The 22324-nt window shown below is 48.0% G+C and overlaps 1 protein-coding gene across 11 annotated transcripts in view; it reads left to right on the forward strand.

The window, feature by feature from the left end:
• KAT5 (lysine acetyltransferase 5) overlaps positions 1 to 22324 on the forward strand; it is a 688762-nt gene that overhangs the window by 45460 nt on the left and 620978 nt on the right. The window lies entirely within an intron of this gene.

The raw sequence follows: 22324 nt of genomic DNA on the forward strand, positions 1-22324 counted from the left end.
AACTCTGCTTGCCTGTCATTGCCCCGTCTTTCTGCTTAAATATATGAACATGACTTACAGATACAATCTGATACTGCATGAATATAGCTCAGAGGCAGTTTCCCCTCCCCAGGCTCAGACAGGGATGTATTTTGATAGTAAAATCAACATAAGCGATCAGCCGAGGTCATGAAAATACCACCACCGCAGCGACAACAGCCGTAGTTACATAGCACCCTCGAATACTAAAGAAATGGTCCAATAATGTCAGCAAGTCATGATCGCAAACCAACATGAATTACAATCCAAGTATTCATTTGAAACGTTTTGTGAATGGACTAATTTGCATCAAAACATCAGCTTGTCGCATTCGGTAACTAAAGCTATCTTTCTTCCTTTCCCAAAGATCTGCATGGCCTTTTCCAAAAATGCCCGTTGGCCATGGAAATATCATCTTGTCATTTTTAGTAAATACATTTTTGTTTTGTTAATAATTTTCATTTATTTGGGATTATATATTGTTTTCAAGAAAATTCATTTATTTTGTACACAAATACCATTCTTACATTTTTAGTACTCCTATATGGTAGCGACACCTATCATAATCCCAGGTGCTGTTCATAATGCATATCTATACTATCAAGGGCCCAGGTAGCCATCATATAATATCTCATTCAACAATGTCTTCCTGAGCCAGCCTCTCGAATGCTGTAGGACAGTCATTCCCCAGTAATCTATCATTTTAAGAAATTTCTAACATGAAAAAAGTCAGGCTGACTAAAACAGACTGACAAAATTTCATTTTAGAGAAGTTAAAACAACTACCTTTTAATTTCAAAAGGTTTTATTACATTTTAAAGCACAAGAAAGCCAATTGGTAAAGGATGGGGCGGCGCCACTAGCGTGGCAGAGTGGGCTAAAGAACGGTGATGGATCAAATCCAGATCTGTTGACTGGGTGTGAGTGTTTGATTGGTTCTGATGCTCCGTCCATCACCACCCCCTTTTGTACCGCTTTGTACGCCATAAGTTGGCAGGGTATGCTCAGACGTGAGTCCCTTGCTCACTTTGCCACTGGATTCAAGCAAGCCTGGCTGAAGACGGCTGAAATGCCAGAAACCGGTCCTAGGAAGCTTGTTTCCGGTCCAGGGAATGCGTGGCTTGGCAGTTCGGGCTGGACTGTTCCCATGAGGCACAGGGTCAGACTGATTTGCATATGGCCATGTCTGAACTGGGGTGGCAGAGTGGGCTAAAGAACGGTGATGGATCAAACCCAGATCTGTTGACTGGGTGTGAGTGTTTGATTGGTTCTGATGCTCCGTCCATCACCACCCCCTTTTGTACCGCTTTGTTCGCCATAAGTTGGCAGGGTATGCTCAGACGTGAGTCCCTTGCTCACTTAGCCACTGGATTCAAGCAAGCCTGGCTGAAGACGGGTGAAATGCCAGAAACCGGTCCTAGGAAGCTTGTTTCCGGTCCAGGGAAGGCATGGCTTGGCAGTTAGGGCTGGACTGTTCCCATGAGGCACAGGGTCAGATTGATTTGCATATGGCCATGTCTGAACTGGGGTGGTGTTCTGCTTGGGTTTTTGGATCGGGTGGAACCTGCTCTACAGAGCCCTTCTAACCCAAAACAGAACGTTACCCCCTCCCTAGGGCCTTTTTACACCTAAATAACCACATATATACGTACCACCTAAGGACAGGGAATTCCTATTATATATATATATATATAGATCTCACAGCCTCGCAATCTCAGACCCAAAATCTCCTACCCATTCGGTAGCGACACACAAAGTCTCGCGGCCTTAGTTAGACCCAGAATCTCCTACCCAGTCGGCAGCGACACACAAAGTCTCGCGGCCTTAGTTAGACCCAGAATCTCCTACCCAGCCGGCAGCGACACACAAAGTCTCGCGGCCTTAGTTAGACCCAGAATCTCCTACCCAGTCAGCAGCGACACACAAAGTCTCGCGGCCTTAGTTAGGCCCAGAATCTCCTACCCAGTCGGCAGCGACACACAAAGTCTCGCGGCCTTAGTTAGACCCAGAATCTCCTACCCAGTCGGCAGCGACACACAAAGTCTCGCGGCCTTAGTTAGACCCAGAATCTCCTACCCAGTCGGCAGCGACACACAAAGTCTCGCGGCCTTAGTTAGACCCAGAATCTCCTACCCAGTCGGCAGCCTTAGCACGAGCTTATCCTATTATTACTGTGGTACACGACAGGGGAATTAGGATTACTATATATATATCAGATCACACAGAGACCAGTAGCGGAGCACAACCTGTTCCCCAGTTTAAGGGGCTCATTTCCTTCTTATCCAGTTATCACTTACCTGACCCGGATTAACTCCGGTTCATGTCGCATTAACTCTGACAGAGAGGCTAGACTATACTTCTACGTAAAGACACATAACACATGCTAACTTACAACAAGCTGAATACTTTATTCAAATGGCACATGCACATTTACGGAACATATCATACATATAGAACCTGCAAGGAAAGTAAAAGATTAAGTTATACACTTCAAAGGAAAAAGGGATCGACTGCACCTTAATAGTATATCGGCTGTACTCGATGGTCATCTAGGTTCCCTCCTCGTCTATGCCTCGGCTTAGCCTGGAAGTCACCCCTCGGCAGTTGTGGGTCTGCTTCCTTCTCCCTCTCCGAGTCACTAGAACCTTGTCCTCCTTGGCTACTCTCTTCTCTTTGGATTCGAGTTCGCCATCAGTCTTCCCTGGAATAAGCAATAGCTCTTCTGCTAACGGCCAGATGCCGCCTACGGTCTAGAAGCAAGTGTCTTATCTCACTCAGACTTTCACTAATATAGAAGTGCATTCCCTCATGGAAATTTCCAGCTCGAAACCTGCCGCCCACCAAATTCCTGTACCTCCCCGTACCAAGGACACTTTCCCAGCCGGCCGGCCTGATGTAGTGTCTTCGGCATGAAGAAAAATACAATCCTTCGATAAGGGCCGGCCTGAACCGGTTCTCTCCGAGCGAATAACACCTCATAACTAAAACATCCCCCTCCCTCTGGAAAGGTCCCGGGCTGCCGGAGCAGAAAGAAAGATGGAGTCTCTCCCGTTTGAGGCCTACCAGGCCTGAATTCAGCACAACTCTATGAAACAACCTCACTACAGGGCAAATTATCCTCAAGGCTAACGAGTCTATCCCCTAGGCTATGTGTGTAGGTCCTGAGCTAAGGGTAGGAGCACGGGATGGTGTCACAAGTGTCTAACAGACAGGCTCTACTCACTACTCCAGTCTTTAGACTCAGATGGAAATAGACTGAAGTCATATGGATTGCCCTGCAGCACCGGAAAGCCGGGAAAATCAAGCAGTACATTCCACCCTTGACTTTAGTCTATTACATATACTAAACGGAGCTAACATCTGTAGAAGAATAATAGGAAACAAAACTAACCGATCTATGTCTAGTACCAGATGTGCAGAATTGAAGCAGTGAAGGGATACACTGAATAAAACAACAGATAGAAATCAAGACAACAAGAGCAATCAAAATGCCACCTAATGCTTGGCGTAGCATTTGCATGTCTGGCAACCAGTTAAAGAGCCAGTCAAACCAGCCCTGATCAATATGTTTCTTAACTTCATTAGTTAGGTCATGTAATTTATCTATGTGTGCACGAATGGATTGTGTATGATCAGATAAGTTAAAACAGCAGAGACCTTCAAAATCTGAACAGCCATGTCCATGTTTAAGCAGAAGATAATCAATGGCTGCTCTATTTTGCAAGATGGCCCTACGTTCACCCTGGGCGTCTAATAGTAAGTCAGATAGGACTGTAGAAGTATGATTAATAGATTTAACCATCCAGCAAGCCATTTTCCCAATGGATTTAGCATTATAAACCGCCAAAGCAGGGACACCAATAATTGAAACAGCTAGACTAAGGTATTCAGACTTGGAATATAAATGCAAAGATGAGTCACAATCCTCTTGTAACGTAGTTGCATCTCGGAGCACACGAGAGTTGGCATTTGGATGTGATGAAAACATCAATAAACTGAGTCTCGTAATGGCACACGGGCCTCCGGAAATGTTTGCAGGAACATAGGGCCAGGAAGTATTACCACATGAGAAAAGCCATCCGGCAGGTAGCAACATTGCGCGATAGTGACTTGGAGTAACTACCAAACTATTACAAGTCATATTGTTCTGTATTGAGGCACATGTGGTTGGTGTCCTCTGGAAACACAAAGTTCGTTCATGAGGTGTAAATGAAGTGGCGCCTCTTAACTTGAGACGTAGGCATTCAGAAATTGCATTTGGATTACATGTGAGGAAGAAACACAGATCACCCTGTGTAATGTTATACGTAGTTATTTGGGATTGGATGGGAAGTTGTTCATTCGGCAGTTCAGTACATAAAGGACAATATGCATGGGTAGCAAAATCACCCAGAATAATATTCGGACGAGCTTTTGAAACATTAAAGATGCTTGTTAAAGTTTCCAGCGAAGCGGGGACAGCAACTAGGCACGTCGCTAAAATATCATGTACAGATCTCATCGGTGTCAAACAGAAGTGAGGGGCATCAGTTACTCTTTTCGCCAGCAGTGTCCAAAAGTTCGATGACGAGTCCCACGCATTGAAGGAACGCAACGCTCTGGTTCCCAATTCATCCCGGGTTAATGGGATCCCTTCTCTCTCTCCGAAGTAGACCGAACGGTGTCCAGTACCGACACATCCTGCAGCAACAATCCAAAGAATGATCTGAAAGAGAACCAAACACAGGCATTAATCATTCTCGTAAATAACACTTATCAGCTGGGACAGCTTCCCAGCTATCTTTCCCTGGCCTCATAACCAAGATGGTATTATCCAGACCGGTGGCAATAACCTCTGCTTGTTCAGGGGGATTCTTAGGCGATTGCACCCAAATCTTGGCTCCAGGGTTATCCGTAGAGCCAAAGCCTTTCTGGCCTCGTACAGTTAGCAAAGTTGGGGCAGCGCCTTTCATTATTTCACCACTGAAAACAGGCATAATGAGTAATTGAGCCACTCGGTCGGTGCGGTGTATCAGCAAGTCATTCTCACTGCTATTTAGCAGAAGTACCTTAATCTCTCCCTGATAGTCGCTGTCAATTACACCTCCAAGTACCTGGATGCCTTTTACAGCCAACCCCGATCTAGGGGCGATCAATCCAAAATTCCCCGGTGGTATATGAATACCAACACCGGTAGCAATGATGACCCGATTTTTGCTTTTTAAAACGGTGTCATCCATAGCATGCAAATCCAAGCCTGCCGACCCTGGGGTCGCTCTGCATGGAGCCAAAGCTCCGGAAGTAATTTCCCAATACATCACAGTTTCATTAATTACATTAGGCATAGTCTCAACCTGTGGGGGGAACAAACGCATAAGTGGAGATTCAGCATTTAAAAAAGGACGATTATTCAGGATCAATAGTGCTTGGGGTAAAAAGTCTCGCCAATTTTTATACTTGTCATCTGTTAGTTTGCGCAATTGATCCTTTAGCAGGCCATTCAATCTCTCCACCAGGCCTGAGGCCTGCGGGTAGTAGGGTATATGAAAGATCCACTCGATGTTATGTTCCACACAGAATTCCTGTACCAATCTTCCACGAAAATGGGATGCATTATCAGATTGAATTTGGAATGGCACACCATAATACATCATAATCAATTCTAATGTTTTTATGGTATTTAATTGGGTGGCTTGCTTACATGGAAAAGCTACCAGCAAACCACTATATGTATCGACAATTGTGCAAACATATTGACAATTTCTGCTCATGGGAAGGGGTCCGATGTAATCAATCTGCCAGATTTGAGCGGGCAATTTCCCGCGATGTAAATGACCTCTAACAATTTGGGGTACTTTACGCTGCCTGATATGCTGACAGACGGGACAATGTAGAATAACATTTTTAATTAGATCTAGGGGAATATAAATTCCTCTATCAGCAGCCCACCTGCTAGTGGCCTTCTCTCCAAAGTGTCCTGCCTTCTGGTGTGCCCATTTCGCCAATCCCGCAATATCAGGATCTTGTCTGTCCACCACTGCCTCGGCAATTTTAGATTTCTCATCTGCAATGTTATGGAAAAATTTGTCAAGGGAGGCAATCGGGGTGTGAGCATCCACATGGAAGATGGTAACAGTACTCTGTGGGAGCATTTCCCAAATCTCTTGCCATAACTCTTTTCCCCATAACTCTTTGGAGTGTAACCTCCAATTACGGGAATGCCAGGTCGGTAACCAAACAGCCAGTCCATTGGCAGTGGACCAGGAGTCGGTGATAATATGGCATACGCCAGGTAACTCCTGTTTCAAAACTTGGTAAACGGCATATAGCTCTGCGAACTGACTACTCTTCCCTTCACCAGTTGTGCTCAACAGTTTCTGTGTGATCGGATTATAAGACACCGCCTTCCAGTGCCGTGTAGTTCCAATAAATTTTGCTGACCCATCTGTGAACCACACATGGTTCCTGTCCTCGACGGACAAATCATCAAAAGGTTTACCACACTTGACAGGAGACTCCTGTTCTAAAGGTACAGAACACTCACTCTCAGTCTCAGTCGATGGTGCTTGCGCCACTTGCTCATGTAAGGACGCAACTCCTTTCGGACCCACACGTGCCCTGTCTTGTATGTACCATTTCCATTTAATCACACTCGCCTCCTGAGCATGCCCAATTCGATGAGTTTTTGGTGAACTCAAAACCCACTGCATAATAGGAATTTCAGGACGCAAGAATATGTCATGTCCCAATGTTAATTGCTCGGTATCCACCAAAGCCCAATAACAAGCAAGTAGCTGTTTCTCAAAAGGTGTATAACGCTCACCAGCATCAGGTAGCTTTTTGGTCCAAAACCCTAACGGTACTTTGCACCTGCCTTGTTTCTGCCACAGACTCCAGTTTGCATAAGGGCCTTGCACAGACACATTCAAATCCACATCACCATCACGTACAGGCCAAAGATCCATAGCATGTTGAATTGCCTCTTTCGCTAGACTAAATGCATCTTGCTGTTGCTTACCCCATTCGAATGCATTCTTTTTACGTGTAACACGGTACAACGGGGCCAATATTTGACTCAGATGAGGAATATGCTGGCGCCAAAAACCAAATAAACCAATGAAGCTTTGGGCTTCCTTCCTATTCCTCGGAACCGAAAAATCAAGAATCTTCTGTTTAACTTGAGGGATCACTTCGCGGTGTCCCTCATGCCAATTAATACCTAAAAATTTTACAGCTTGGGACGGACCTTGTAATTTGTCCGGATTGATCTCCCAACCTTTCCCACGTAGACACTCAATGACTCTATCTAATTGTGTCTGAACATCCTCTTGTGTTTCGCCTTGGACCAAAACATCATCAATATAATGACATATCTGAATTTTGGGATGAACTGGTACCTCAGTCAAGTGTTCTGCCACCAGCCGATGACAGATCGTAGGGCTATGCACATAGCCCTGAGGAAGACTTCTGAACGTCATCTGACGCCCGTTCCACGTAAAACTGAACTGTTCCTGACATTCAGGGGCAATTGGAATAGAAAAGAAAGCATTAGCAATATCGAGGGACGCATACCATGTACCTGGATGTGTTTGGATTCTTTCAATCAGGGTAATAACATCCGGTACTGCAGCCGTCAAAGAGGGCGTGTGTTTGTTCAATTCTCGATAATCAACAGTCATGCGCCAAGAATTATCACTTTTACGCACCGGCCAAACAGGATTATTCCAAGCAGAAGTAACTGGAGTTATAACGCCTGCATCAACCAACTCCTGAATGGTGGTACTAATCTCTTCATGACCACCCGGAATACGATATTGCTTCTGACAAACCACTTTTGTCGCCTGGGGAACTTGTATGGGAGGCATCCTTAAACGACCAACCCGTATAGGTCTAGACGAGATATAATGCGTCGTTCCAAATTGGTAACACCCATCATCAAGATGCAACGTCATTCCCTTCAAAATATCAATTCCAATTATGAATTCTAGGAGTGGCACCACTAATACAGAATATTCCTTTCTAGGGATTCTACCTATTCTCATCTCAAGCAAAGTTTGAACTGCGGGGGTTTCTTTTCCTCCTAATCCAGTAATAGTAAAAGGCTGCCCTGTAAATTTCTTTGATTTTCCATGAATAAGAGTGGCCTCCGCTCCTGTATCAACTAATGCTCGGGCCCTTTGGATATTATGATGTCTCCAATAAATTTCAATATCTACATAGGGTCTATTATCTCTGTGAGCCCATCTGTGTACCGGAGCTTGACCTATTTCCTAGTCATTCTTACTGCATTCTGTGTACCAGGACAAATCAGGATAAAGACTCTCACGTTTTTTAGGTATCGGTACTTCCTGTTCATATCCATCTCTATTACGAAATGGATTCCTGTCCTCTGCATTGCACTGCAAATTTCGATCGGCCAAACTGTATCTATCCTCCCTCCTTCTCAGCTCAGGGGATTGATCCCTATCATCTCTACGTCTGCTGTAAGCATGATCATTTCTCCCCCTTTCCTTTTCCCCCTCTCTCTCCCTGTCCCGCTCTCGACGGGGGGACAGATCACGTACAGGACGCCGATCATCACGACGATCAGAGCGCCCACGGCGATCATCATCACCGCTACCATCAGAACAACCACGATCACACTCAGTCGTTCGAACACGCCGAGCACCCTCCTTCCGATCCAAGCCCCGTTTGCGAAACATCTCCCACAAACGAGCAGTAGTCTCACCATCAATGTCCTCCCGACGCACACCATCAGCCAAAAGACCAGTAAAGATATCACGTCTAGTAAATTTATATTCACCAGGAGTACGAGTGTCAGGCCGGGACTGACGTTCAGGTTTAAACCACTCACCCAACTCACCGAGTTGGCGTACCGATTCCAACACCGTAGATAGAACATTACCAGTCTGGTTAATCAACAAAGTCATCATGACCTGCTTGTAGGCAACAGGAGAAGAGCGAATGATACGATTCCGCACAGAAGAAGTCAACAGCCCATCAAGCAATCTGTCAGCAGTGCCCAGAAAAATAGCCCTTTTCATCACCTCCTCCTTAAGGCGTTGCGCAGCATCACGCAAGGTATACCACGGCTTGTCATTGACAGGCCAGTCAGATTCAGTAGGATACTTCAAATTACAGCCCTCAGTCGCCAATTGGAGCAAAGAAATCTGACCACCACCATGATAGTTACGAAAATGATCTTGTACAGTAGAATCCAAACTCAAAGAACAAAACTTCAAACAATCGCCAGTATCCAACATAATACCAGCAGCGCCTAGTTCATAAAGGCGCACCATCCATGTGAGCAAAGCCTCACCAGTCCGCTGCCGAAAGCGCTGCAAAATATCACTAATTTCTTGTTGGGTAAAATCCTCCAAACAGTCTAAAGAAACACCCTGCGGAGCATTGGGAGACTGCTGCAACTTCCGACGAAAAACCGGATGCGCAGAAACCACAGGACGAGCATCACAAGGAGCCCGAGCAGTACTAGTAGAGGGACAATCAGTGTGAGAAGTATCGATCCCGCCCGAAGAACGAGCGCGATCACGGGGTGCACCATCAGAGGTGCGAGAAGTAGACTTACTTTCATGACGGGAACGAGAAAACTCATGCATAGCACAGTCCTCACCCGAGGAACAAGACGTAGTCGAGTCCCAGATATTACCATCCCATTCATCAGGATTCCAATCCAGTCCAGCCTTCGCCACGGCCAGACGCACCTTACGCGACGAAACCCGACCACGCCTGTGTTTGTATTTGTAACGAGCAATCCGCACAGCCGCCCTTTCAGCAACCGTTTGGTAAGTGTCAAGTTTGTCGGAAAGCAACTTGTTTTGACAGCGCAATAAAGTATTGGAATTTTGAACCTCAACAAAGTGCGAATCCGCATCCTTAAGAGAGATCTGCAATTTCAGCAACCTCTCATGCAAAATCCGATACGCAGATAGAATAACCCAACCTCTGCGCCCCAAAGCGGGAACCTCCTCACCCTTCAAGACAGGTGCCGTCTGCAAGCAAGTAATCACGTCCGCCGGCTCCGCCGACTCCAAAGAAGAGGTCCAATTTTCACTCAAACCAGTAGAGTCAGCCCACTCTCGGGCCAAGGCACCATAAGGCGTTGAATCCCATCCGGGAATATCAACGGACAATTTAAGAGTAGATTTAGACTTCCTAGAAAACATCGCGAAAAAAGAAAGAAAAAGAAACACAGAGAAAAGAAAGGAAGAGAGAAAGAAAGAGAAAAAAAAACTATACGCGCAAATATACAAAAAAGAAAACCACGCACACACCGAAAGCAAACACAAGACAAACACAACGCACACAGGTTTCGTAAACAGTTCGTGACGCCAAATGTTCTGCTTGGGTTTTTGGATCGGGTGGAACCTGCTCTACAGAGCCCTTCTATCCCAAAACAGAACGTTACCCCCTCCCTAGGGCCTTTTTACACCTAAATAACCACATATATACGTACCACCTAAGGACAGGGAATTCCTATTATATATATATATATATATATATAGATCTCACAGCCTCGCAATCTCAGACCCAAAATCTCCTACCCATTCGGTAGCGACACACAAAGTCTCGCGGCCTTAGTTAGACCCAGAATCTCCTACCCAGTCGGCAGCGACACACAAAGTCTCGCGGCCTTAGTTAGACCCAGAATCTCCTACCCAGCCGGCAGCGACACACAAAGTCTCGCGGCCTTAGTTAGACCCAGAATCTCCTACCCAGTCAGCAGCGACACACAAAGTCTCGCGGCCTTAGTTAGGCCCAGAATCTCCTACCCAGTCGGCAGCGACACACAAAGTCTCGCGGCCTTAGTTAGACCCAGAATCTCCTACCCAGTCGGCAGCGACACACAAAGTCTCGCGGCCTTAGTTAGACCCAGAATCTCCTACCCAGTCGGCAGCGACACACAAAGTCTCGCGGCCTTAGTTAGACCCAGAATCTCCTACCCAGTCGGCAGCCTTAGCACGAGCTTATCCTATTATTACTGTGGTACACGACAGGGGAATTAGGATTACTATATATATATCAGATCACACAGAGACCAGTAGCGGAGCACAACCTGTTCCCCAGTTTAAGGGGCTCATTTCCTTCTTATCCAGTTATCACTTACCTGACCCGGATTAACTCCGGTTCATGTCGCATTAACTCTGACAGAGAGGCTAGACTATACTTCTACGTAAAGACACATAACACATGCTAACTTACAACAAGCTGAATACTTTATTCAAATGGCACATGCACATTTACGGAACATATCATACATATAGAACCTGCAAGGAAAGTAAAAGATTAAGTTATACACTTCAAAGGAAAAAGGGATCGACTGCACCTTAATAGTATATCGGCTGTACTCGATGGTCATCTAGGTTCCCTCCTCGTCTATGCCTCGGCTTAGCCTGGAAGTCACCCCTCGGCAGTTGTGGGTCTGCTTCCTTCTCCCTCTCCGAGTCACTAGAACCTTGTCCTCCTTGGCTACTCTCTTCTCTTTGGATTCGAGTTCGCCATCAGTCTTCCCTGGAATAAGCAATAGCTCTTCTGCTAACGGCCAGATGCCGCCTACGGTCTAGAAGCAAGTGTCTTATCTCACTCAGACTTTCACTAATATAGAAGTGCATTCCCTCATGGAAATTTCCAGCTCGAAACCTGCCGCCCACCAAATTCCTGTACCTCCCCGTACCAAGGACACTTTCCCAGCCGGCCGGCCTGATGTAGTGTCTTCGGCATGAAGAAAAATACAATCCTTCGATAAGGGCCGGCCTGAACCGGTTCTCTCCGAGCGAATAACACCTCATAACTAAAACATCCCCCTCCCTCTGGAAAGGTCCCGGGCTGCCGGAGCAGAAAGAAAGATGGAGTCTCTCCCGTTTGAGGCCTACCAGGCCTGAATTCAGCACAACTCTATGAAACAACCTCACTACAGGGCAAATTATCCTCAAGGCTAACGAGTCTATCCCCTAGGCTATGTGTGTAGGTCCTGAGCTAAGGGTAGGAGCACGGGATGGTGTCACAAGTGTCTAACAGACAGGCTCTACTCACTACTCCAGTCTTTAGACTCAGATGGAAATAGACTGAAGTCATATGGATTGCCCTGCAGCACCGGAAAGCCGGGAAAATCAAGCAGTACAGGTGGCAGAGTGGGCTAAAGAACGGTGATGGATCAAACCCAGATCTGTTGACTGGGTGTGAGTGTTTGATTGGTTCTGATGCTCCGTCCATCACCACCCCCTTTTGTACCGCTTTGTTCGCCATAAGTTGGCAGGGTATGCTCAGACGTGAGTCCCTTGCTCACTTTGCCACTGGATTCAAGCAAGCCTGACTGAAGATGGCTGAATTGCCAGAAACCGGTCCTAGGAAGCTTGTTTCCGGTCCAGGGAAGGCATGGCTTGGCAGCAGTGGCGGCTGGTGACATTTGAAAGTGGTAGGGCGTAAAATAAGTGGTGGAGTGCACCACGGCGAGCGAGCGAGTGCGAAAAATATAAGGGGCGTTCGGCGGGGTGCTCCTCTGAGACAATTTCGAAAAAAGAGTGGGCACATGGTGCATTTTCAAGCCAATTTCCAATGTTCCACTTCATCTGGGAAAAAAGTTATACATGTGACGAATGGCAAAGGTATATTAAATGCATAATTATTTACTGCCTGAAAAAGCCAGCCAAAAGTATAAAGCAAGCCACTCATATCCCAGACCTTGCTCCACAAGTCGCTGTGCAAACCATATCACAAATTTCCCACACCAACACCCTGTGGACTGTTATGTCAGCGTTTCTAGATTCATTTATTTGAAATCAGTTTTTTTTTTTACTCGTGCACATGCACTACAGGACTGAATATCTTGTTTGAAAATTCATGGCTTTTTTTCTTGTTATAATGCATGCAACATATATTTCATTTTGAAGAAGTATCACACTCCCACCTCGCCCATGGTTGGAGCTCTCATTGATATAGATTTACAACATTGCTATCATTTCTCTTTAGCAGTCCAGTACATGGTCTCATCACTCCCCCGCCTTTCCACCTCATTCCCGTCATACACGTACACAAAAACATGGACAGTGGAGCAGGATAGTACAGCACAAGAGGAAGAGAGGCACTGACAAAGCGACAATGAGGACTGAACATGGACCAGGGTGCATGCATGGACACACAGACCGAGAGACACAGAACCTGTCTGACACATGGGCAATGAGACACAGACCAGGGTGCATGCACACACAGACAGAGACACAGAACCTGACACATAGACAATGAGACATAGACAAAGACCAGGGTGCATGGACACACAGACAGAGACACAGACCCTGACACGTGGACAATGAGACATGGACACAGACCACGGTGCATTAACACACACACAGACACAGGACCGGACACGTGGACAATGAGACAGGGACAGAGACCAGGGTGCATGGACACTCAATGAGGCATGAACATGGACAGGGACAAGGATGCATGGGTACACAGACAGGGAAATACAGAACCTGAGACATGGCCGGTGACTTACATAGAAACTCTCCTGAGTGACTGTGTATTTAGGGTAAAAGCACGCCTTTCATTTAGAAATCCTCCTCTGTTGCATGCTAGATAAGTGGCCAGCTTCACCACATGCATGTCACCCCTCACATGGTTCTTCAATTAAACAAATATGCCTTGCCTCTCAATCATTCATTGATGGTGCGTGGGAGCAGGGCCTACCTCCAGAAACATTTCTATCTACAAGACTTGTTATTTTTCCGAAGCTAGGCCCTAATGGCAGTGGCATGCACCTCTGAAAAGCATACACACTGCGTGCCAGCAGGGCCTAGCTTCAGAAACGTAACATTACTTGTAGGTAGAAATGTTTCTGAAGTTAGGCTCTGCTTCAGAAGCATTTAAGGTTCTCCCCAGAAAACGGTGTTGCAAAGAGCCGCTCAAGGACGCCGATAAACACGCATCACAGCCCCGCTGATTTCCATTTATCCCTGCTAAGCCTGCGTGTGTGATGTTATTCCGACTCTGCAGCCGGACTTAGGGCTCCCTCAGCTATAGGACAGCAGCCACTTTACCTGCTTTAATCACAGCCTCCACTCTGTAGTCGATGGTTTCAGGGGTTGGCTCAGTTTATCTACCTGAGGAGTTCACATTAAAAAAACAAGCCAAGGGCACCATATCTATTTGGCGGACGTCGAGCAGGAGAGGGAGCGACTTACTTTTTGGCGCGAAGGCGCACGGACCCAGTAATTTACTCCTGCGGGCTCGAGCGCCTCTCTGCCTAGAGCACCATGGACGATTATGAAGACTCTTTGGGCGTCTTTACCCTCATTCAGTGAGTAGTTAATATTTAATGTAATGCTGACTGAAGACCCATATGTACACGTCAGGCATGACAGAATCTGTTCTGCAGAGTGCTCTGGGAATGAAGCAATCAATTGTTTTATGTTCTTAATAACACCGTTTTGTTAATGCGTAGTTTGGGCTCCAGAGAGCATAGCAGCCTGTAAGCAGCAGGTTCACCTATTTTAGAAACAGCACAACAGCAAGATTAACTACAGGCATGCTCAGTTGTTTCCTGAGGTATCACAGTGATAGCGTCTGACCCCCGCTTCCTAAAAGCACAGCGCACTGAAACCCCTCTGCCTTCATGACAGTCGCGGCCAGCATTACGGCGGGTGGTGGGGGTGTAATTTGAAATTGGGTCATCGCGCAGCGCGGGGGGGATGCGGAAGGGGTTTAATGGGAAAAAATATATAAAATAAAACTCACCATCCCGCGCCATCTTCTGGATGGATCACGACGTCCGGTCCTGACTCCTGGGTTTTTGAATTCCGGGCCTGCCGGCTGCAGCTCTCCTCGCGTCATCAGGTAAGGTAGCCTCCCTCCCTTCCCTCCTCCAATCACAACTGGTGAGGCGACTCTGAGAGCGCCCCACCCGGACCATTTTCTCTATGTAGGCTGCTGCATGCAGCAGCCTACGTAGAGAAAATGGGAGAGTGGGCGGTCCTACTCGAAGGCAGGGGGGGAGTGGCCTGCCCACTGTTGCGCATACTGACTGTTTGGTCAGCCCCAGGTCCGACCAAACAGTCAGTATGCACAACAGTGGGCAGGCCACTTCCCCCCTGCCTTCGAGCAGGACTGCCCACCCCCAACCAGGCACTTCTGCTTTCTCGTAGTGCGAGAAGCAGAAACATAAATGGTAGTTATTGCCATTTATGTTTCTGCCTTCTCACACTGTGAGAAAGTAGTGGGGCTGCGCCCAAACGCCCCAATGGAGGAGCCACCACTGCTTGGCAGTTCGGGCTGGACTGTTCCCATGAGGCACAGGGTCAGACTGATTTGCATATGGCCATGTCTGAACTGGGGTGGCAGAGTGGGCTAAAGAACGGTGATGGATCAAACCCAGATCTGTTGACTGGGTGTGAGTGTTTGATTGGTTCTGATGCTCCGTCCATCACCACCCCCTTTTGTACCGCTTTGTTCGCCATAAGTTGGCAGGGTATGCTCAGACGTGAGTCCCTTGCTCACTTTGCCACTGGATTCAAGCAAGCCTGGCTGAAGACGGCTGAAATGCCGGAAACCGGTCCTAGGAAGCTTGTTTCCGGTCCAGGGAAGGCATGGCTTGGCAGTTCGGGCTGGACTGTTCCCATGAGGCACAGGGTCAGACTGATTTGCATATGGCCATGTCTGAACTGGGGTGGCAGAGTGGGCTAAAGAATGATGATTGATCAAACCCAGATCTGTTGACTGGGTGTGAGTGTTTGATTGGTTCTGATGCTCCGTCCATCACCACCCCCTTTTGTACCGCTTTGTTCGCCAGAAGTTGGCAGGGTATGCTCAGACGTGAGTCCCTTGCTCACTTTGCCACTGGATTCAAGCAAGCCTGGCTGAAGACGGCTGAAATGCCGGAAACAGGTCCTAGGAAGCTTGTTTCCGGTCCAGGGAAGGCATGGCTTGGCAGTTCGGGCTGGACTGTTCCCATGAGGCACAGGGTTAGACTGATTTGCATATGGCCATGTCTGAACTGGGGTGGCAGAGTGGGCTAAAGAACGGTGATGGATCAAACCCAGATCTGTTGACTGGGTGTGAGTGTTTGATTGGTTCTGATGCTCCGTCCATCACCACCCCCTTTTGTACCGCTTTGTTCGCCAGAAGTTGGCAGGGTATGCCCAGACGTGAGTCCCTTGCTCACTTTGCCACTGGATTCAAGCAAGCCTGGCTGAAGACGGCTGAAATGCGGGAAACTGGTCCTAGGAAGCTTGTTTCCGGTCCAGGGAAGGCATGGCTTGGCAGTTCGGGCTGGACTGTTACCATGAGGCACAGGGTCAGACTGATTTGCATATGGCCATGTCTGAACTGGGGTGGCAGGGTGGGCTAAAGAATGTTGATGGATCAAACCCAGATTTGTTGACTGGGTGTGAGTGTTTGATTGGTTCTGATGCTCCGTCCATCACCACCCCCTTTTGTACCGCTTTGTTCGCCATAAGTTGGCAGGGTATGCTCAGTCGTGAGTCCCTTGCTCACTTTGCCACTGGATTCAAGCAAGTCTGGCTGAAGACGGCTGAAATGCCAGAAACCGGTCCTAGGAAGCTTGTTTCCGGTCCAGGGAAGGCATGGCTTGGCAGTTCGGGCTGGACTGTTCCCATGAGGCACAGGGTCAGACTGATTTGCATATGGCCATGTCTGAACTGGGGTGGCAGAGTGGGCTAAAGAACGGTGATGGATCAAACCCAGATCTGTTGACTGGGTGTGAGTGTTTGATTGGTTCGGATGCTCCGTCCATCACCACCCCCTTTTGTACCGCCTTGACTCGCCCCTAGGGCCTGACGTGTATTTGTGCTATTTTACTGTAATTAGTGTAACTTGTGTTTTGACCTCTAGCCTCATAAAGAGACTAGGAGGGTGTGTTTAGAAATAAATACATATATTTCATATATATACCTGGTGTGGTTGTCTTTCATTTAGCCATTCAAGAGATTGTAGACTGGTAAAACAAGCTGCTTTACATTCCTTCAAGACTTAGCCTGAAGGCTGCTCCCCATAGCTGCCACTAGGATAGCTTTCAATAAAGGTTGTCTTTAACCCATCATCAATAAGGGGTTGTTTGGACTGGTACAATGTGCCCACTATAATTAAGGGACAGCATATACCAGGCCAACTTCTCACACTTATCCAATCAGGGCTAGGGCTAGACCCCCTCCCACAGAAGGGTGGCATAGTGGGTGGCGACACCCCAGGTGAGAGACTCATTGGTCCCTACCTGTTACTTCCCTGTAACACCCTTAAATCTAGTATTGAGGTGACTCCCCTGGTCCCTGAAATCAGACTTCCACTACATACGAAGAAGAGGACAAAGAAGAGCTGTGCAGCAGCGAAGACTGAGGACACCCACTGACTTGGCTCCAGCCCTTCCGGCCTGTCTACAACCCTCAAGGATCTTGCTAAAGGACTCGTCCCGTAGCCCAACGACCTCCAGAACCCGGTGAGGACTGCCTGCCGTCTTAAAGGACGACTACACTCCCGTGGACAGCGAACCTGTCGAGAAGAATCCAACTGCCAAAGTACAAAGAACTGTGCCCTGAGGAATCTCGAAACCACAGCTGGACCCACCTCTGCACTCCACGGCCTGAGTCCAAGTGGCCCACTGGTCCTGTGAAGGTTCCCCAGCGCTTCTGAGCAAGAGTCCACCGTGGGCTGACCCCTTCCAGACTCCACCTCGACGCCTGCAGCCTCAACTCAAAGACTCCCCCTGACCGCAAACTGTCTGGTAAGCTGTTTGCCGGTGCCAAAGGACACCCCTGCACCTGAAGCCCCTGGGTCTTGGTGATACATTTTCTAGTCCCGCTCGTCTGGCACCCGCCCACCATAGGTCCCCATCAACCACTACGTCGCACCCAAGCTCGGCCCTGGCCAAAACTAAACATAGAAGACTGGACGCGCGCACTAGAAGCATCTGAACCCGGCCACGACCCCGACCCCTCAGCTGCAAACAATAAATTCTCCTCATGGATCGAGAGCACGCTAGACCTAGTACTTCCAAAAAAAGACATACAAAAGAAAATCAGACCAAATAAATTCCCCTGGTTTACCCCTGAACTCCGAAAGTTAAAACAACACTGCAAAAAACTTGAAAGAGCTTGGAGGAAAGACTTCGCCAGCGAAACAAAGACCACATACAGGTCTTCTATCGCCTCCTATAAAGCGGCAATTAAATCAACCCAAGCAGCATACTATGAGGAAAAAATCCTCTCCTCATCCAACTCCTCCAGATTGTAAAAAAACTCATGAAAGTTCCCGACCCTCCACCCCCCCCCCCCCCCCCCCCCCCGACCCATCTGGCCAGCGATGCGAAGAACTAGCAGATTTTTTCTATACCAAAATTCCAAAAATTCTCAAATACCTCCCACTCAATAACAACGAACCCCACTGCGAATATCACATTTCAATATCTCAGGCTGCCCCTCGTTGCCTGGAATCTTTCACTCCACTTACAGAAGAACTCCTTTCCCCCATCCTAGACTCAATCAAGAGCGGATCCCCACTGGACGCCGCACCACCTAACATCTTGAAGTTAGTAACACCTACTATTATCCCTCCCATCACTAAACTAATCAATGCCTCTCTATCACAGGGTCTGGTCCCACAAGAATGGAAAAAAAGCCATGGTAAAAGCATTACTAAAAAAAAACCACTTAGATCCCACAGAGATGGCTAACTACCGCCCCATCTCCTTACTCCCAGGAGTCAGCAAGATGGCAGAGAAATATGTCAATCGACTGCTCTCCGCATACCTTGAGTCTTCCGGAAGGCTTCACTCCTCTCAAACTGGCTTCCGGCCAGGGCACGGAAACCGCGCTTATAGCGGTAGTGGAGGAGGCCAGAAAGATCTTCGACTCGGGGGGGATCCTCAGCCATTATCCTCCTGGACCTAAGTGCAGCCTTCGACACGGTAAACCACTGCACGCTGGTTTACCGTCTCAGAAAGGCAGGAGTAACAGGCACGGCCCTAGCATGGCTGAAATCATTCCTGGAAGAAAGAACCTTCCAGGTGTTTGAAGGCAACACTCGGTCCCAACCAGTGCCGCTTCAATGTGGGGTTCCTCTGGGTTAGTCCCTGAGCCCCACTCTCTTTAATATTTACATGTCTCCTCTGGCTGAGATAGTAACCCCCTTCGGTGTCAAAATAGTCACTTACGCAGACGACACCCAACTAATCGTAACACTCAATCAGTCGGAACAGTCCTCGATGAATCTGTGCACCTGCCTCAAAGAAGTAGACGGTTGGATGAGTGCATCGCACCTCAAACTCAACGGCGAAAGGACTGAGCTCATGCTGCTGGGGAACCAACCATCATTCAACCCCAACTCGTTGTGGTCTTCCTGCATGGGACCGGCCCCTACGCCCAAAAAAGAAATAAAAAGCCTTGGTATCTGGCTCGACCACGAGCTCACCTTTAAAACCCAAGCCAGAAAAACCGCTGCTACCTGCTACGGCCTCCTTCGAACCACACGTAAAATACTGCCCCTCCTACCTGCCCACTCAAGAAAGCTCCTGATTCAGTCGCTTGTCCTTTCCCGGCTGGACTACGGCAATGCCCTGTATCTAGGCGCCCCCATATCGGTTATTGCCAAGCTCCAAATGGTCCAGAACTCGGCAGCAAGACTCCTCACTAAGACAAAAAAACACTGCTCCGCCAAACCCGCTCTAAAAACACTTCACTGGCTCCCGATACAAGAGAGAATACAATTCAAGGCCCTATGCATCACACACAATCTGCAGGGCAAGGGCCCCCCGATCATTAAGAACTTGATCAAACCATACAAAGCCACCAGAAATCTGCGTTCAGACGATCTCTACCTGACTGATACCCCCAGAATCAAGAAGGCGCGGACAGGTGGACGCCTCTTCTCATACAATGCATCTCGGCTCTGGAACGCCCTCCATCTCTCTATCCGCATGGAACCCAACCTCCTCACCTTCCGCAAGCACCTAAAAACCTGGCTATTCCCGTAACATTATCCTTTCCTCTAGCGATACTCCGCAGCGCTGGGATGCTCCCGGGTAGCCATGCGCTATATGAAAACCTCTTTCATTTCATTCATTTCATTTCATATTGACCAACGGTGTCCTTGCGTCCTCTAGCATCTCTACTTACCTAGGCAGCTGTGGCTTTTCTTCATCTGGCCTCTTGGCCTGAACCTCAGCCTTTTTTCAAGACTGATCTCCCCCATTGGTGGGCATTGGGAGCCCAATGCTGTGTTGGCACTCTGCAGCCGGCTTTCCCTGTGACGCTGAGGATGTAAGTTTGGCTCTGCCTTGTGCCCCCCCTGTACTTACCTTAACTCCAGGAGTTTAACCCCTGACACTGCTTCACTCACCTGTGAGCAGCGCATCTTCGAGCACCACCAGTTTCCATTGATTAATATTGGGCACCCGACCCCAAATCTGACCCCTGCACCCGGCAGCCACTGTGCCGCTGGTGGGGCAGTTTTGGTGCCAATCTGAACCTTGGCTGGTGTTGACCTGAAACCCCGAAGACTGGACCTGTAAGTCGTATACTTGCCTGAAAAACTGCATTCTTGCTATCCTCCATAGGTAATATTGCACAGCCTGAAAATTGCACTGTCGACTTTTTAAAGTCAAAGTATTTTTCCTGAAAAACGTACTTACCTTTTTGCACACATCTTGATCTTAAATTACAACTTGAAAAAAGCGTATTTTTCAAAAATTGGTGTGGATCTCCATTTTGGGTCGTGTGTCGCTTATTAATCACTGTGTGCATAATAAATGTCTTACACCCCTCTGTTTTAGGCCTAAGGCTGCTCGACAACACTACCACATATAGAGCACTTTGTGGTTACATTGAGACCTGTACACTTCTAGGGGGAATCTCTCAACTCTGTGCAAGATATAACCACTTAGTGGTATACCATATACAGAGCCAGCTTCCTACAAGGCACATTACTGAGTTGTTGGACAACAAACCCCCAACCATCTTAGCTGCCCGAAAGAATCATTAACCCAGAAGAAATATAAGTTCCAAATACAGACTGGTATATGGCACGTATGCCGTGTCCAAACCAGCATGAAGCCCACACACCATCCCACATGACAAAAGGGAGAGTAAGCGTGCAAGGAAGGGGAAGAATAAAATCAGCACTAGCCGTGCAGGCACTTTAAATGCCTCCCTAGCTCCAAAATATGAAAGCTATGACAGTTAGTACAGGGGTCTTTGTCTCTCAATTCTGATCTCCCCCAGCATCCGCATCTCTCGCTGCCTAAGCGTTGTTTTGCACATTAACATGCACATTTGCGATTTTTTTGCACAATATTTTATTTAAAGAGCATTTTTTAGTCCAATTCTAACCCGTTTTACCGTAACTGAGTGTATGTTACCTGCCTTATTTTTTTTTTTTTTGAAAACCTGTATTAACCGCAGTTGCGTCAGCTTACAATGTACGTTCACTAACCAGAGTGTCGAATCAGCAAGACAAAGACACACATGTCCAGATGGTGAGACACAGCCATTTAGCCGACAACCCGGAGGTCCGGCGGCGGTAAACAGTTGAACATTTGCTTAGGAATCAGGTGCGTACATTGTGTGAAAGTGGGTCTATGGTGCTTTTCAGTGTTTTGCCGTGTCGTATCTGAAGCGCATTACCTGCAATAGAGGATGGCGCTGTGTTCCAGCCCACAGTGCGGCGCCGTCGATTAACACCTAGGCCCGTAGGGGGAGTCGCGCAAGGCACCGGGTTTACCCCCAAATGCCAAGGTCTCCAGGCAACGGAGCCCTGGTGTCCTACTCTTGGTGTAGGCTGGGGCGCGACGAGGAGGTTGCAGTATAGCTCACAAAGACTTACATGCCAGCGTGTATATCCGGCGAGCCAGTGTGCAGCTTCGCAATTCAGCTCTATACGCGCGATACGTGGCGCGCTATCGTCCCCCCAGCGGTGTGCTCCCCAAGCCGCCGAGTGCCTGCGTAAGCCTGGTATGCAACGCTGTGCGCTTCGAGTGGGTCATTCCGCGTTTTCCGGGCATAACTGCCGCCTGCACTTAGTGCGCGCCATTGCTGCCTCATCAGTGCTACGCAGGGCACGCTAGGTAGGGCAGCGCCTCGGGGGCGTCGGATAACACTTCCAGCAACTGTTTTCTGTGGTTGGGCAGGGGTTCGGTCAGGGAGCATAACCAACAACCAAACTGCTCCCCGTGTGTGTAGTGCGATTGGAGGGATCAGGACTAGGGTCATAAACTCGGGCGAGGTCCAGGGTAAGGGGGGAGGGGAGAGGAGGAGATCATTCTGCGTTGGAGTAGGAGGAGACAGTAGCTGTGTATGTTACCTGCCTT

The sequence above is a fragment of the Triturus cristatus genome, chromosome 9 (assembly GCF_964204655.1).
Source record: "Triturus cristatus chromosome 9, aTriCri1.1, whole genome shotgun sequence".
Taxonomy (NCBI): domain Eukaryota; kingdom Metazoa; phylum Chordata; class Amphibia; order Caudata; family Salamandridae; genus Triturus; species Triturus cristatus.